This window comes from Meles meles, chromosome 7 (genome assembly GCF_922984935.1).
Source record: "Meles meles chromosome 7, mMelMel3.1 paternal haplotype, whole genome shotgun sequence".
Taxonomy (NCBI): domain Eukaryota; kingdom Metazoa; phylum Chordata; class Mammalia; order Carnivora; family Mustelidae; genus Meles; species Meles meles.
This window is the reverse complement of record NC_060072.1, coordinates 148767727-148780361: the sequence shown is the minus strand read 5'-3', so window position 1 is coordinate 148780361 and position 12635 is coordinate 148767727.

Sequence of the window (12635 nt, the reverse complement as noted above, 5' to 3'; positions counted from 1 at the left end):
CTGAAGATGTGCCTTACAGGTCCCCACTTACATAGGAGGGTGTCTGAGAGAACCAGGTCTTGTCCATAGGAGCCCTGCTGGGAGCCCGAGGCAGACAGGGCTGATCCCAAAGAAATCTGTAGCGTGGCTTTTGTGTAAAGGCGTGGATAAAAATCGAGACGGGAAGTCCACCTGTTTTTAAACAAAGTGAATCAGCTTGGACGGACGGGACAGACATGGTAAAAAAAAATGACAAGAGAGCGTTGGTCCCGCAAGGGTTTAGAAGCGAAGTAGGCTGAGGAGTCTCTTCACGGCACACACGGACCTTGGCAACAGGAAGACGACTCAGGCTGGAGTGGAGCAAAGAGTAGCTCCAGCGGGGCAGGACGTCAAGCAAGGAGGACACACGTGGCGCAGGTGGGACCGAGCTGCTGCGGACCGGAGGCAGCGTTGCGCCTCCCAGGTTCATCTGTTCTGAGAGAAGCCTCCAGGGTAGCTGTGACACGTGGGACCAGTAGACGGTGGGTGCGTGCGGGGCCTTCAGGCTGGGATGACTCACACTCGAAGACCTTCGTCCAGGCCCTTGACTTAGATGACAAGAGTACGGGCTTGGGGCTGCTGCTGCTGTGATACTGCAGAGGTGTGGTTTCCGTTTGGATCCATGCTTTTGGGATGAAGGTATGGTTTGTGTTAGAGGATGCGGATAATACATAGGCACGGAAGTATCTGGAAGCATGTCTGGAAATTTTTGACACTCCTTCCATCAAGAAGTGGGAACAGGTCCCTCCCCCCCATCCCTCAAGCCTGGGTTAGTCTTGCTTACTCATTGGCAACCAACAGAAGGCTGGGACGACATTGCGTACCTCATGAGACTAAGTTATAAAGGGGAGGTGGCTTCTGCTTTGCTTGCTGGACACTTCTCAGAGTCCCTGAGCCACTATTTAAGAAGGATGACTACACGCGGAGCTATCACCACAAAACTATCAGGAGGCTCTCATGAAAAATCCAGACACAACCAGCGTTGGCGAGGATGTGCAGCCAGGGGAAACTTCTGCACAGTTGCTGGGAAAGTGAACTGGTGCAGCCACTGTGGACAGTGTTGAGGCTCCTCCAGAAATGAAAGATAGAAATACCACAGGGTCCCTCCCGCTCCTCTACTGCTGGGAGTGTTTCCAAGCGAAATGAAAACCTGCACCGGAGAGAGAGGCTGCACGTGCCCCCCGTGTTCCCTGAAGCGTCACACACAAAAGCGTCCCTCGGTGGGTGCGTGGAAGAGTGAGTAAGGTGTTTTGCACACACATGCACGCGTGGAAAAGGACGCACGCACGCGGTGGGATGTTCTGCAGCTGTCAAAGGAGGGGAGGTCCTCCTTTCACAACAACATGGGTGGAACTTGAGCGCACTCAACCGAGTGAAATAATTCAGGCCGAGACGAACACTGTGTGATGTCACTTCTGCGAGTGGTCTGAGCAGCCGTCCCCACCGAAGCGGAGTGACGTGGCGGGTGCAGTGGCTGTGAGCTGGGGGGATGGGCAAGCCGGGTCAAAGGCACGAACTCCAGTTTGAAGATGAATCACGTTCTGCACATCTGGAACAGTGTTAACAGTGGCCCATTGCATGCTCGGAGGTGGCCAGGAGAGTCGCTCCCAAGTGTTCTCACCACACACTCAGAAAGAGGAGACCATGTGAGGAGAGGATGTCAACTAACCTGATTGTGGTGATCATTTCACAACATGTGTCTGTGATACCTGTGTGTGTCCACACACACACACACACACACACACACACACACACACACATCTACATACATACATAACTGTACATACATACATCTGTACACACACAATATAAATACATTTACACACAATGTATGTGTGAAGTCATCATGTCATACACCTTAACAGCTCACCCTGTGCAGCCAGAGGTATACAGTTTTTATTTGTCTATGATACATCAGTAAAGCTGGAGAAAAAAGTAAAACTATAAAAGATGACGTGCAGATGCTTTTATCAGCAGTCCTGCCCAGGAGCCGAACTCATGCATGATGCCATGTCCAGGAGATGACAGTCCCTCCCCAGGGAAACCCAGCAGCCACGGAAGTCTTCCCAGCGGAGGCCCTGAATATCACGTCATACGGAGGAGCCATCCCTACAGCGCCCTCCCCGAATTTCTGACCCTGTTGTGTCCTCTAAGCGTAACGATATGTTGATGGTTTGTCAAGGTTGTGGTGATGTCATTGCTTTAGCACACTTGGGGTGACATTTAGCGTAGCAGATTTGGACACATCCCAAAAGCATGGATCCAAATGAAATTCAGCAGCCCCGGAAGAAGGAAACTCTGAGGCCTTGATGATTCAGAGGGAAAACTATTTCCACAAAGAAGTTCTACCACAGCTTAGAGAGAAAAAATAAAGAGCTTTTTAAAACACTCCAGGGCCAAGAAAAATTTACTTTCATGTATCATTTTTCATCAAAGGATGAGAAACATTGAGGATGTTTCCTCAAACAGGCAAGTAAATAAAGATGGAGAATATATGAGATCCAGGAAGAACGAGATTCAATGTTGATGAATCAAAGGACAATTTGTGGACTGTGAAAGGGGATTCCAGGACGTAGCTTTGCAGTAGGCCTTAGTTAGGAGGGCTGCAGTCTGGCAGATTCCTCCAGGATGAAAGTTTCTAATTAAAACAAAAAATAATATATATGTTACCTTAAGCATTTAAATGTATAACAAGTGGTTTAAATACTTCTTACAGAGAGTCTGGAGATGAATTTGTGATAAATGCTCTATAAAAAAACAAGCAATATATGTACCGTACCAATACCCCCCAAAGAAAAAAGAAAAGCAAAGTTGTCAAAGAAAACGCAATTACGATATTTTACATGATTTATTGCATTCAGGTTTAGAGTCGTATGAATAAACACTGAAAAACAAAACACACCATGACGCAGTGACAATCATTCTAAGAGCCAGATATTTTCCAGTGTCTTCAGAACCAGGATTTTGCTTTTTCCGGGGAGAAAGTAATGCCTCTAAATAATGAAGCCGAGAGACCACATGTACCTGGTGTGCCAAGAAAATTATTTTGCGGAATATGCTCCACGGAGCCAACGAAAGAACGCTAATGCCAGTTGAACTCCCTGCTCCGTGCAATCTGTTAAATTCTGCGTACGTGGGCATGTGTGAATGGAAAGAAGCTGTTACTGCCAAGATCCCTGTGAAAACATTCAAATACCGAATAACGTGTTCTTTTAAATCCAAGGGACGAGTAATTTGGGAATAACATGTTGTTGCAATTACTGTTCTCCAAAGAGTAACAACACCGTTTGCTACTGAATTTTCACTTTTTTTCCCTCTTGCTGAGTCACTTCCGCAAGTGCATAGCTGTGTCTTTTTTATACTTGTGCTGATCATATTCTCAGTCTCTCCAGAAATCACACGGGTCCTACCTTCAGATTGTGTGGATGGATGCGCGGCTTCTCACAGCCTCTGGTGCATCTTTTCTCCACACCAGTGTTCTCTGTCTCGTGGTTCTGCTGTGCTCCCCCAATGCCTTTCCCCACTTCCGTGCCCCTCACCCGTTTCAAATGGGGAAGAAGAAGCATCTTCTAACATGAGGTCATGTTATGTTACTGCTTCAATCAAAGCCCAGCAGTGCATCTTCATTTCACTCAGAGTAGAACCAAAGTCTTCCCAATAGCCCACCATAGGCTGCCCACAAAGACCCCTCAGACCTCTCCTCCCAGTACCTCTCACCCCCTTCTCTGAAATCCAGTGGGGTCCTGGCTGTCCCCCAAATAGGTCGTGCTGACTTTATCTCGAGGGTTTGCTCTGATTCTCTGTTTGACATGTGTTTTCCTCCCTGATGTTTTCCCCCACAGATCAACTCTATGAACAGCATCTTGATACATCAACACCATCCTTAATCAATGTGTCTTGCATGCATGGATAAAAAGGCTGCTGTTAAGCATGTGGGGAAAGTACAGAGAAGGGGACACATCATCGCCGTGTTTTGTCATTTTCAAATTTTTCCTACACCACCAACTTCACAATCCAATCCTGCTCATTTTTTTTTTATATTCTGCACACTTTGCTACTTGTTTTCTTTCTAAATTTCCAAGCTTCAGATATTGAATCTAAATTGCTTGAAGCATGCCTGAAATAAAGTCCTTAGCTTAAACCCTGCTTTCCAAATATGGGAAGGACAAAACCAAAGTGTTAACTGAAGAAAAAAAGCCCCCAAATCTTAGAAAAGCAGCACCATATCTCCAAACCATAATTTTCCAAGAGGATAAGGATATGGAATAGACAGAAATTTTATCTTTTCCTTATGAAAATTTGAAACAAAAACATCGTAATAGAATATAATAGATCAAATAGGCTAAGGTGTCTACAGCAACAAGTAGGATAGAACCTCCTTTTTTATGGGTATTCGAGAGTTGTGGAAGTGGGAACTAAGGGAACTAAAATTTCAAAGACAGAAATTATGCCTCCACATGTTGGTGATTTTTGGCCATTTTCTTCCTCGGGGGCATAGTTGATTCTGGGTGTGAATTAATGATGATCCTTTTCCTATAATATAGCAAGACTCATGCTGGGGGATCTCCAGTTAACCCCAGACAGGGCCAGTTTAAGAGAAAATCACACATACATGGGTATTGAGGAGGGTGCGTATTGTGATGAGCGATGGGTGTTACACACATCTAGTGAATCGTTGAGCCCTGCAGAAAAACTAACGAGGCACTGTTTGTTGGCCAGTGGAACATAATAGAAAAACCACATAGAAACAGAATAGAAAAAGTACGGAAAAACAAAGAGAAAGAAAATCTTATTTTTTTTTAATAAATTTATTTTTTTTTTTTTAGCGTAACAGTATTCATTGTTTTTGCACAACACCCAGTGCTCCATGCAATACGTGCCCTCCCTATTACCCACCACCTGTTCCCCCAACCTCCCACCCCTGCCCCTTCAAAACCCTCAGGTTGTTTTTCAGAGTCCATAGTCTCTTATGGTTCGCCTCCCTTTCCAGTTTTTTTTTTTAATAAACATATAATGTATTTTTATCCCCAGGGGTACAGGTCTGTGAATCGCCAGGTTTACACACTTCACAGCACTCATGATAGCACATACCCTCCCCAATGTCCATAGCCCCCTCCCCCTCTCCCAATCCCACCTCCCCCCAGCAACCCCCAGTTTGTTTTGTGAGATTAAGAGTCATTTATGGTTTGTCTCCCTCCCAATCCCATCTTGTTTCATTTATTCTTCTCCTATCCCCCTAACCCCCCACGTTGCATCTCCATGTCCTCATATCAGGGAGATCATATGATAGCTCTCTTTCTCCGATTGACTTACTTCACTAAGCATGATACCCACGCAGAAAACTATAAAGTACTCATGAAAGAAATTGAGGAAGACACAAAGAAATGGAAAAATGTTCCATGCTCTTGGATTGGAAGAATAAATATTGTGAAAATGTCCATGCTACCTAAAGCAATCTACACGTTTAATGCAATCCCTATCAAAATACCATCCATTTTTTTCAAAGAAATGGAACAAATAATCCTAAAATTTATATGGAACCAGAAAAGACCTCGAATAGCCAAAGGAATATTGAAAAAGAAAGCCAAAGTGGGTGGCATCACAATTCCGGACTTCAAGCTCTATTACAAAGCTGTCATCATCAAGACAGCATGGTACTGGCACAAAAACAGACACATAGATCAGTGGAACAGAATAGAGAGCCCAGAAATAGACCCTCAACAATATGGTCAACTCATCTTCGACAAAGCAGGAAAGAATGTCCAATGGAAAAAAGACAGCCTCTTCAATAAATGGTGCTGGGAAAATTGGACAGCCACATGCAGAAAACTGAAATTGGACCACTTCCTTACACCACACACGAAAATAGACTCCAAATGGATGAAAGACCTCAATGTGAGAAAGGAATCCATCCAAATCCTTGAGGAGAACGCAGGCAGCAACCTCTTCGATGTCTTTCATCCATGCTTTAAACTTCCTAACCGTTATCTATTGTGTCCCATACTTCTGTACTGTATCCCACGTTCCTCCTATCCTTTCCCTTTTGTATGTTCCTTTATTTCCCATTGACCCTCAGTTTGCATATTTTCTTTTTTTGTTGTTTTCTACTCATGAGTGTTGCCTTTTGCAGTGTCAAATGTCCTTTAACCCTTTTAAATTGATTCTAAATTCAGATATTTTCAATCCTGGAATTTCAAGAATTATTTCTCTAGTTTACGAATTTTGATTATAATTCTATGCTGAAATTATCTAATTTATAAAAATGGTTTCCTTCTCTCTTCTAGATTTTTGAATACGTTAGTAATACTGAATTTAAAGTATTTCATTTGAATATTCTCACATGTGTTCTTTAGTTTTCATGTAGAAGCATTGTTTAAGTATTCATTAATTTAAACAGTTATTTACATGAGTATTAAGCACAGGAAATATGGGTGAACAAATAGTGAATAAATAGTGATAAAGTTAACCTCTGGTATGAATTAAATTATCTTATCATTTGGTAGAGTTGTGTATTTTTTAAATTTTTATTCATTTATTTATATTGCTTTCAAGAGGATTATATTTTTCTAATGCTGAAAGGAATTTTCAGAGGTTATACATAAAGGCTATTCTTTACATACACAAAAAGAGTACAAATCGGTATCCTTCAAGTGTTATCAATATACAAGTACAAATCAATATTCTGCACAGCTTAGTATACATACAGAACCATGTGTGAAACTTACCTAGTGTTTCTAGCTGGTAGTTGAATCAAACCTACATTTTGTGTGTGTGTGTGTATAATTTAAAATATGTATATGTAATTTAAAGTACATAAAACTATTCCTTGATAATATACTATTTTATGTTTATTTCATTACCTTTTCCATTAGCCAAAAAAAGTTCTGCAGGCCCGACTGTCGCAGTGACAAAGTAAGATAAAATTGTCGTATGTCATTGTGTAAGTGTAAGGGATATAGCATGATGGTTTGACATTTGCATGGCAGGATGATTGTTACAATATAGTTAACATGTCCTGACTCTCACATAGTTCACGTGTGTGTGTGTGCCTGTGTGGTGAGAACAATTAAGATCTCCTCTTTTAGCCTATTTCAACTGCAATGTATTCTTAACAATATTTATCATGTTGTATATTAGATTCCCCAAAATTCATCTTGTAACTGAAAGTTTTTATCTTTTGACCCATATCACCCATTTCCTCCACTTTCCACCATTTCACTATTTGGAAGAGTTCAGGTTTTTAGATTCCATGTACAAACAGGATCATATTGCATTTGCCTTTATCTGTTTGACTCATCTCACTTAGCTTAATGTCCTCAGGGTTCATCCGTGTCATTGAAAATGGCAGGGTTTTCTTTTTTTATGGTGGAATAGTATTTCATTGTGTAATACACACATGTAATAAACACAAACACACACCACACATCTTTATCCATTCATTCAAAGATGGAGACTTGGTGTGTTCCCATGTCTTAGCTGTTGGAAATAATGTTGCAGTGAACACAGGGGTGCAGATATCCTTTCAAACTAGTGAGTTCATCTTCTTTGGATAAATACACAGAAGTTGGGTTGTTGGATCATATAGTAGATCTGTTTTTAAATTTTTGAAATTCTGTATTATTTTCCATAGAGGCTGCACCAATTCACACTTCCCCTAACCAAAACTTGTTATCTTTTGGTTTTCTGATGGTAGTCATTCTAACAGGAATGAGGTGGTATCTCATTGTACTTTCGATTTGCATTTCCTGCTGGTAGGTGATGTTGAGCACTTTCTCATGTACTTGTTAGCCATTTGTATGTCTTCTTTGTGAAAATATTCATTCATGTCTTTGCCCATTTAAAATGGGGTCTAGGGGCGCCTGGATGGCTCAGCAGGTTAAAGCCTCTGCCTTCAGCTCAGGTCATGATCCCAGGGTCCTGGGATCGAGCCCCACATCGGGCTCTCTGCTCCACAGGGAGCCTGCTTCCTCCTCTCTCTCTGCCTGCCTCTCTGCCTAGTTGTGATTTCTCTCTGTCAAATAAATTAAAAAATAAATAAATTAAAAAAAATAAAATGGAATCTATTTTTGTATTTATCTATCTGTCTATCTAATCTATCTTCTATCTATCTAATCTATCTTCTATCTATCTATCATCATCTAACTGTCTATATTGATCTCTTTATTATCTGTTTTTGCTGTGGAGTTCTGTGAGTTACTCATATGTTTTGGATATTAACCCTTATTAGACAGATGTAAACATTTTCTCTTACTCCACAAATTGCCCTTTTATTTTTGCCTTTAGAAACTTTCTAGTGTCATGTATCCCACTTATTTATTTATTTTTCCTATTGTTGCTTGTGCTTTTGGTGTTATAGGCAAAATATCTTTGCCAAGACCAATGGCAGGATCTTTCTCCCTGTTTTCTTCTGGCAGTTTTATAGTTTTAGGTCCTACATGAAATTCTGTATTTCATTTAGAGTTACTTTTTATAAATAGTGTAAGATAGGTGTCCAATTTCATTTGTTTGTCTGTGAATAGCTAGTTTTCCAAGCAGCCTTTACTGAAGAGACTTCTTTTCCCCAATGAGTTTTTTTGTTTTGTTTTGTTTTGGCAAATATTAGTTGACCTCATGTGCCAGAGTTGATTTCTGAGCTTTTGATTCTGTTACTTTCATTTACCTGTCTGTTTCTATGCCAGTGTTATATTGTTTAGATTATTACAACGTTGTGTTTTTTCAGCTTTATTGACACATAGCTTCCGAGATTTAAGGCATATGACATACTGATGTGACACGTGAATATATTGCAAAATGATTTTCACATTGAGGTTGACACATCCATCACTCTGGTAGTTACATTTTTTGTTTCTAGGGATGAGAGCCTTTAAAATCTTTCTTAGCAACTTTCAGATATACTATATCACATAGTTTGAAATGAGGCAATATGAGGCCTTCTACTTTGTTCTTCTTTTTCAAGATTACTTTGGCTATTTGTGATCATTTGTGCCTCCATATACGTTTTAAGATTGTTTTTCCATTTCTGTGAAAAATGCCATTGATTTTGATAAGGGTTGCATTGAATCTACAGATGGCTTTGAGTAATAGGCCACATTAAAAATATTTGATATAAAATATGTTTATTTAATAATTTAATAATCTTTAGTATAAATTTAGTAGTGTTAAATTTAGTAATTTAATAATCTTTAGTATAAAAGATATCCACAGACATAAAATACCTTTCCATTTATTTGTGTCTTCTTCAGATTCTTCTATCCTGTTTTATAGTTTTCAGTGCATAACTATTTCACCTCCTTGGGTAAATTTATTCCAAAGTATTTTATCATGTTTGATGTCATTATAAATGGGACTGTTTCCTTTATTTCTTTTTCAAATAACTCATTGTTAGTGTATAAAAAAGCAGATGATTTTTTAAAAAAGATTTTATTTATTTATTTGAGAGAGGAAGAATGAGGGAGAGTGAGCATGAGTGGGGGGAGGGTCAGAGGGAGAAGCAGACTCCCTGCTGAGCTGGGACCCTGGTGTGGGACTGTGTTCCTGGACTCCAGGGTCATGACCCTAGCCGAAGGCTGTTGCTTAACCAACTGAACCACCCAGGTGCCTGAAAGGCAATGATTTTTGATGTTGATTCTAACAGTTTTTGGTGGAGTCTTTAGGACTATCTATATATGTGATCATGAGGTCTGCCAACAGAGACAGTTTTTCCTCTTCCTTTACCGTTGGATGTCTTTCATTTCTTTTCTTTCCCTTCCTTCCTTCCTTCCTTCCTTCTTTCCTTTTCTTTCTCCTTCCTACCTTCCTTCCTTCTTTTCTTTTCCTTCCTTCCTTCCTTCTTTTCTTTCTCCTTCCTTCCTTCCTTCTTTTCCTTCCTTCCTTCCTTCCTTCCTTCCTTCCTTCCTTCCTGCCTTCCTTCCTTTCTTCCTCCTTCCTTCCTTCCTTTCTTTCTTTTTTCTTCTTTTGTCTAACTGCTCTGGCCAATACTTCTAGGACTGGTGAGAATAAGCACACTTGTCTTGTTCCTGACCTTAGAGGACAAGCTTAGAAACTTTTGCCATCAACTAGGATGTTAGCCGGGGGTGGGGGGGGGAAGCTTGCCATATATGATCTTTCTTATGTTGAGGCACATTTCTTCTCTACCCAGTTTGTTGAGAATTTTTATCATGAAAAGATGTTGAATTTTATCAAATGTTTTTTTCTGCATCCATTGAATGATCATGTGATTGTTATTTTTCATTCTATGACTGTGATGTATCACATTTATTGATCTGCATATGTTAAATCATCCTTATGTCCCCGTATAAATCCTGACAGATCATGGTGTACAGTCCTTTTAACATGCTGTTGAGTTTGGTGTGCTTGCATCTTGTTGAGAAATGTTTGCATCTGTATCTCTCAGGAGGATTGGCTTGCAATTTCTTTTCTTGTAGTACCTTCATCTAGACTGGGTGTTAGCACACTACTGCCCATGTGAAATAACTCTGGGAATGTTCCCTCCTCTTCTGTTTATTGGAAGATTGTGAGGAAGACTGACATTAATTCTTTGTGAAATGTTTCCTAGAACTCACCAGTGAAACCATCTGTTTCTATACTTTTCTTTATTGGGAATTTTTTGAATCATGTTTCAATTTCCTTACTCATTATTTGTCTGTCCACGTTTCTCATATCTTCATGATTCATTCTTAGTAGGTTATGTTTTTACCAATTTATTCATTTCCGCTAAGCTAGCCAATTTGTTGGCATATAATTTTTTTTTTTTTTTTGGCTGTTTTTATGTTTATTCAAAAGGAGGAGGACGTTTCCATACCCGGTGAGCCATCTAGCCCTAAGCATAAAGACGATGGTTCCGAGGTTGCAAAGACACAGACAGAGATCACTCCATCCTTCACCTATCAATCCAGAACCGCATAATTCACATCTAGAGCTGCTGCCGAAGGTGGGGGGCCAGCCCCTGAATCTGTTCCCCGAAGCCTATTATGTTATCCACATCCCAGAAGCAGCTTTATCCAGAGCTTTCTCAAACCAAAGCCGTGTCCGCTATATCTAACTGCTTGCCTGCTGAGATTTTTTTTTTTTTGAGTATTTTTTTTTATTTTTTAATTTCTTCCATTTTATTTATTTTTTCAGCGTAACAGTATTCATTCTTTTTGCACAACACCCAGTGCTCCATGCAAAACGTGCCCTCCCCATTACCCACCACCTGTTCCCCCAACCTCCCACCCCTTACCCTTCAAAACCCTCAGGTTGTTTTTCAGAGTCCATAGTCTCTTATGGTTCGCCTCCCCTCCCCAATGTCCATAGCCCGCTCCCACTCTCCCAATCCCACCTCCCCCCAGCAACCCCCAGTTTGTTTTGTGAGATTAAGAGTCATTTATGGTTTGTCTCCCTCCCAATCCCATCTTGTTTCATTTATTCTTCTCCTATCCCCCTACCCCCCCATGTTGCTTCTCCATGTCCTCATATCAGGGAGATCATATGATAGTTGTCTTTCTCCGATTGACTTATTTCACTAAGCATGATACGCTCTAGTTCCATCCACGTCGTCGCAAATGGCAAGATTTCATTTCTTTTGATGGCTGCATAGTATTCCATTGTGTATATATACCACATCTTCTTGATCCATTCATCTGTTGATGGACATCTAGGTTCTTTCCATAGTCTGGCTATTGTAGACATTGCTGCTATAAACATTCGGGTACACGTGCCCCTTCGGATCACTATGTTTGTATCTTTAGGGTAAATACCCAGTAGTGCAATTGCTGGGTCATAGGGTAGTTCTATTTTCAACATTTTGAGGAACCTCCATGCTGTTTTCCAGAGTGGTTGGACCAGCTTGCATTCCCACCAACAGTGGAGGAGGGTTCCCCTTTCTCCACATCCTCTCCAGCATCTGTCATTTCCTGACTTGTTCATTTTAGCCATTCTGACTGGTGTGAGGTGATATCTCATTGTGGTTTTGATTTGTATTTCCCTGATGCCGAGTGACGTGGAGCACTTTTTCATGTGTCTGTTGGCCATCTGGATGTCTTCTTTGCAGAAATGTCTGTTCATGTCCTCTGCCCATTTCTTGATTGGATTGTTTGTTCTTTGGGTGTTGAGTTTGCTAAGTTCCTTATAGATTTTGGATACTAGCCCTTTATCTGATATGTCGTTTGCAAATATCTTCTCCCATTCTGTCAGCTGTCTTTTGGTTTTGTTAACTGTTTCCTTTGCTGTGCAAAAGCTTTTGATCTTGATGAAATCCCAATAGTTCATTTTTGCCCTTGCTTCCCTTGCCTTTGCCGTTGTTCCTAGGAAGATGTTGCTACGGCTGAGGTCGAAGAGGTTGCTGCCTGCATTCTCCTCAAGGATTTTGATGGATTCCTTTCTCACATTGAGGTCCTTCATCCATTTGGAGTCTATTTTTGTGTGTGGTGTAAGGAAGTGGTCCAATTTCATTTTTCTGCATGTGGCTGTCCAATTTTCCCAGCACCATTTATTGAAGAGGCTGTCTTTTTTCCATTGGACATTCTTTCCTGCTTTGTCGAAGATGAGTTGGCCATAGAGTTGAGGGTCGATTTCTGGGCTCTCTATTCTGTTCCACTGATCTATGTGTCTGTTTTTGTGCCAGTACCATGCTGTCT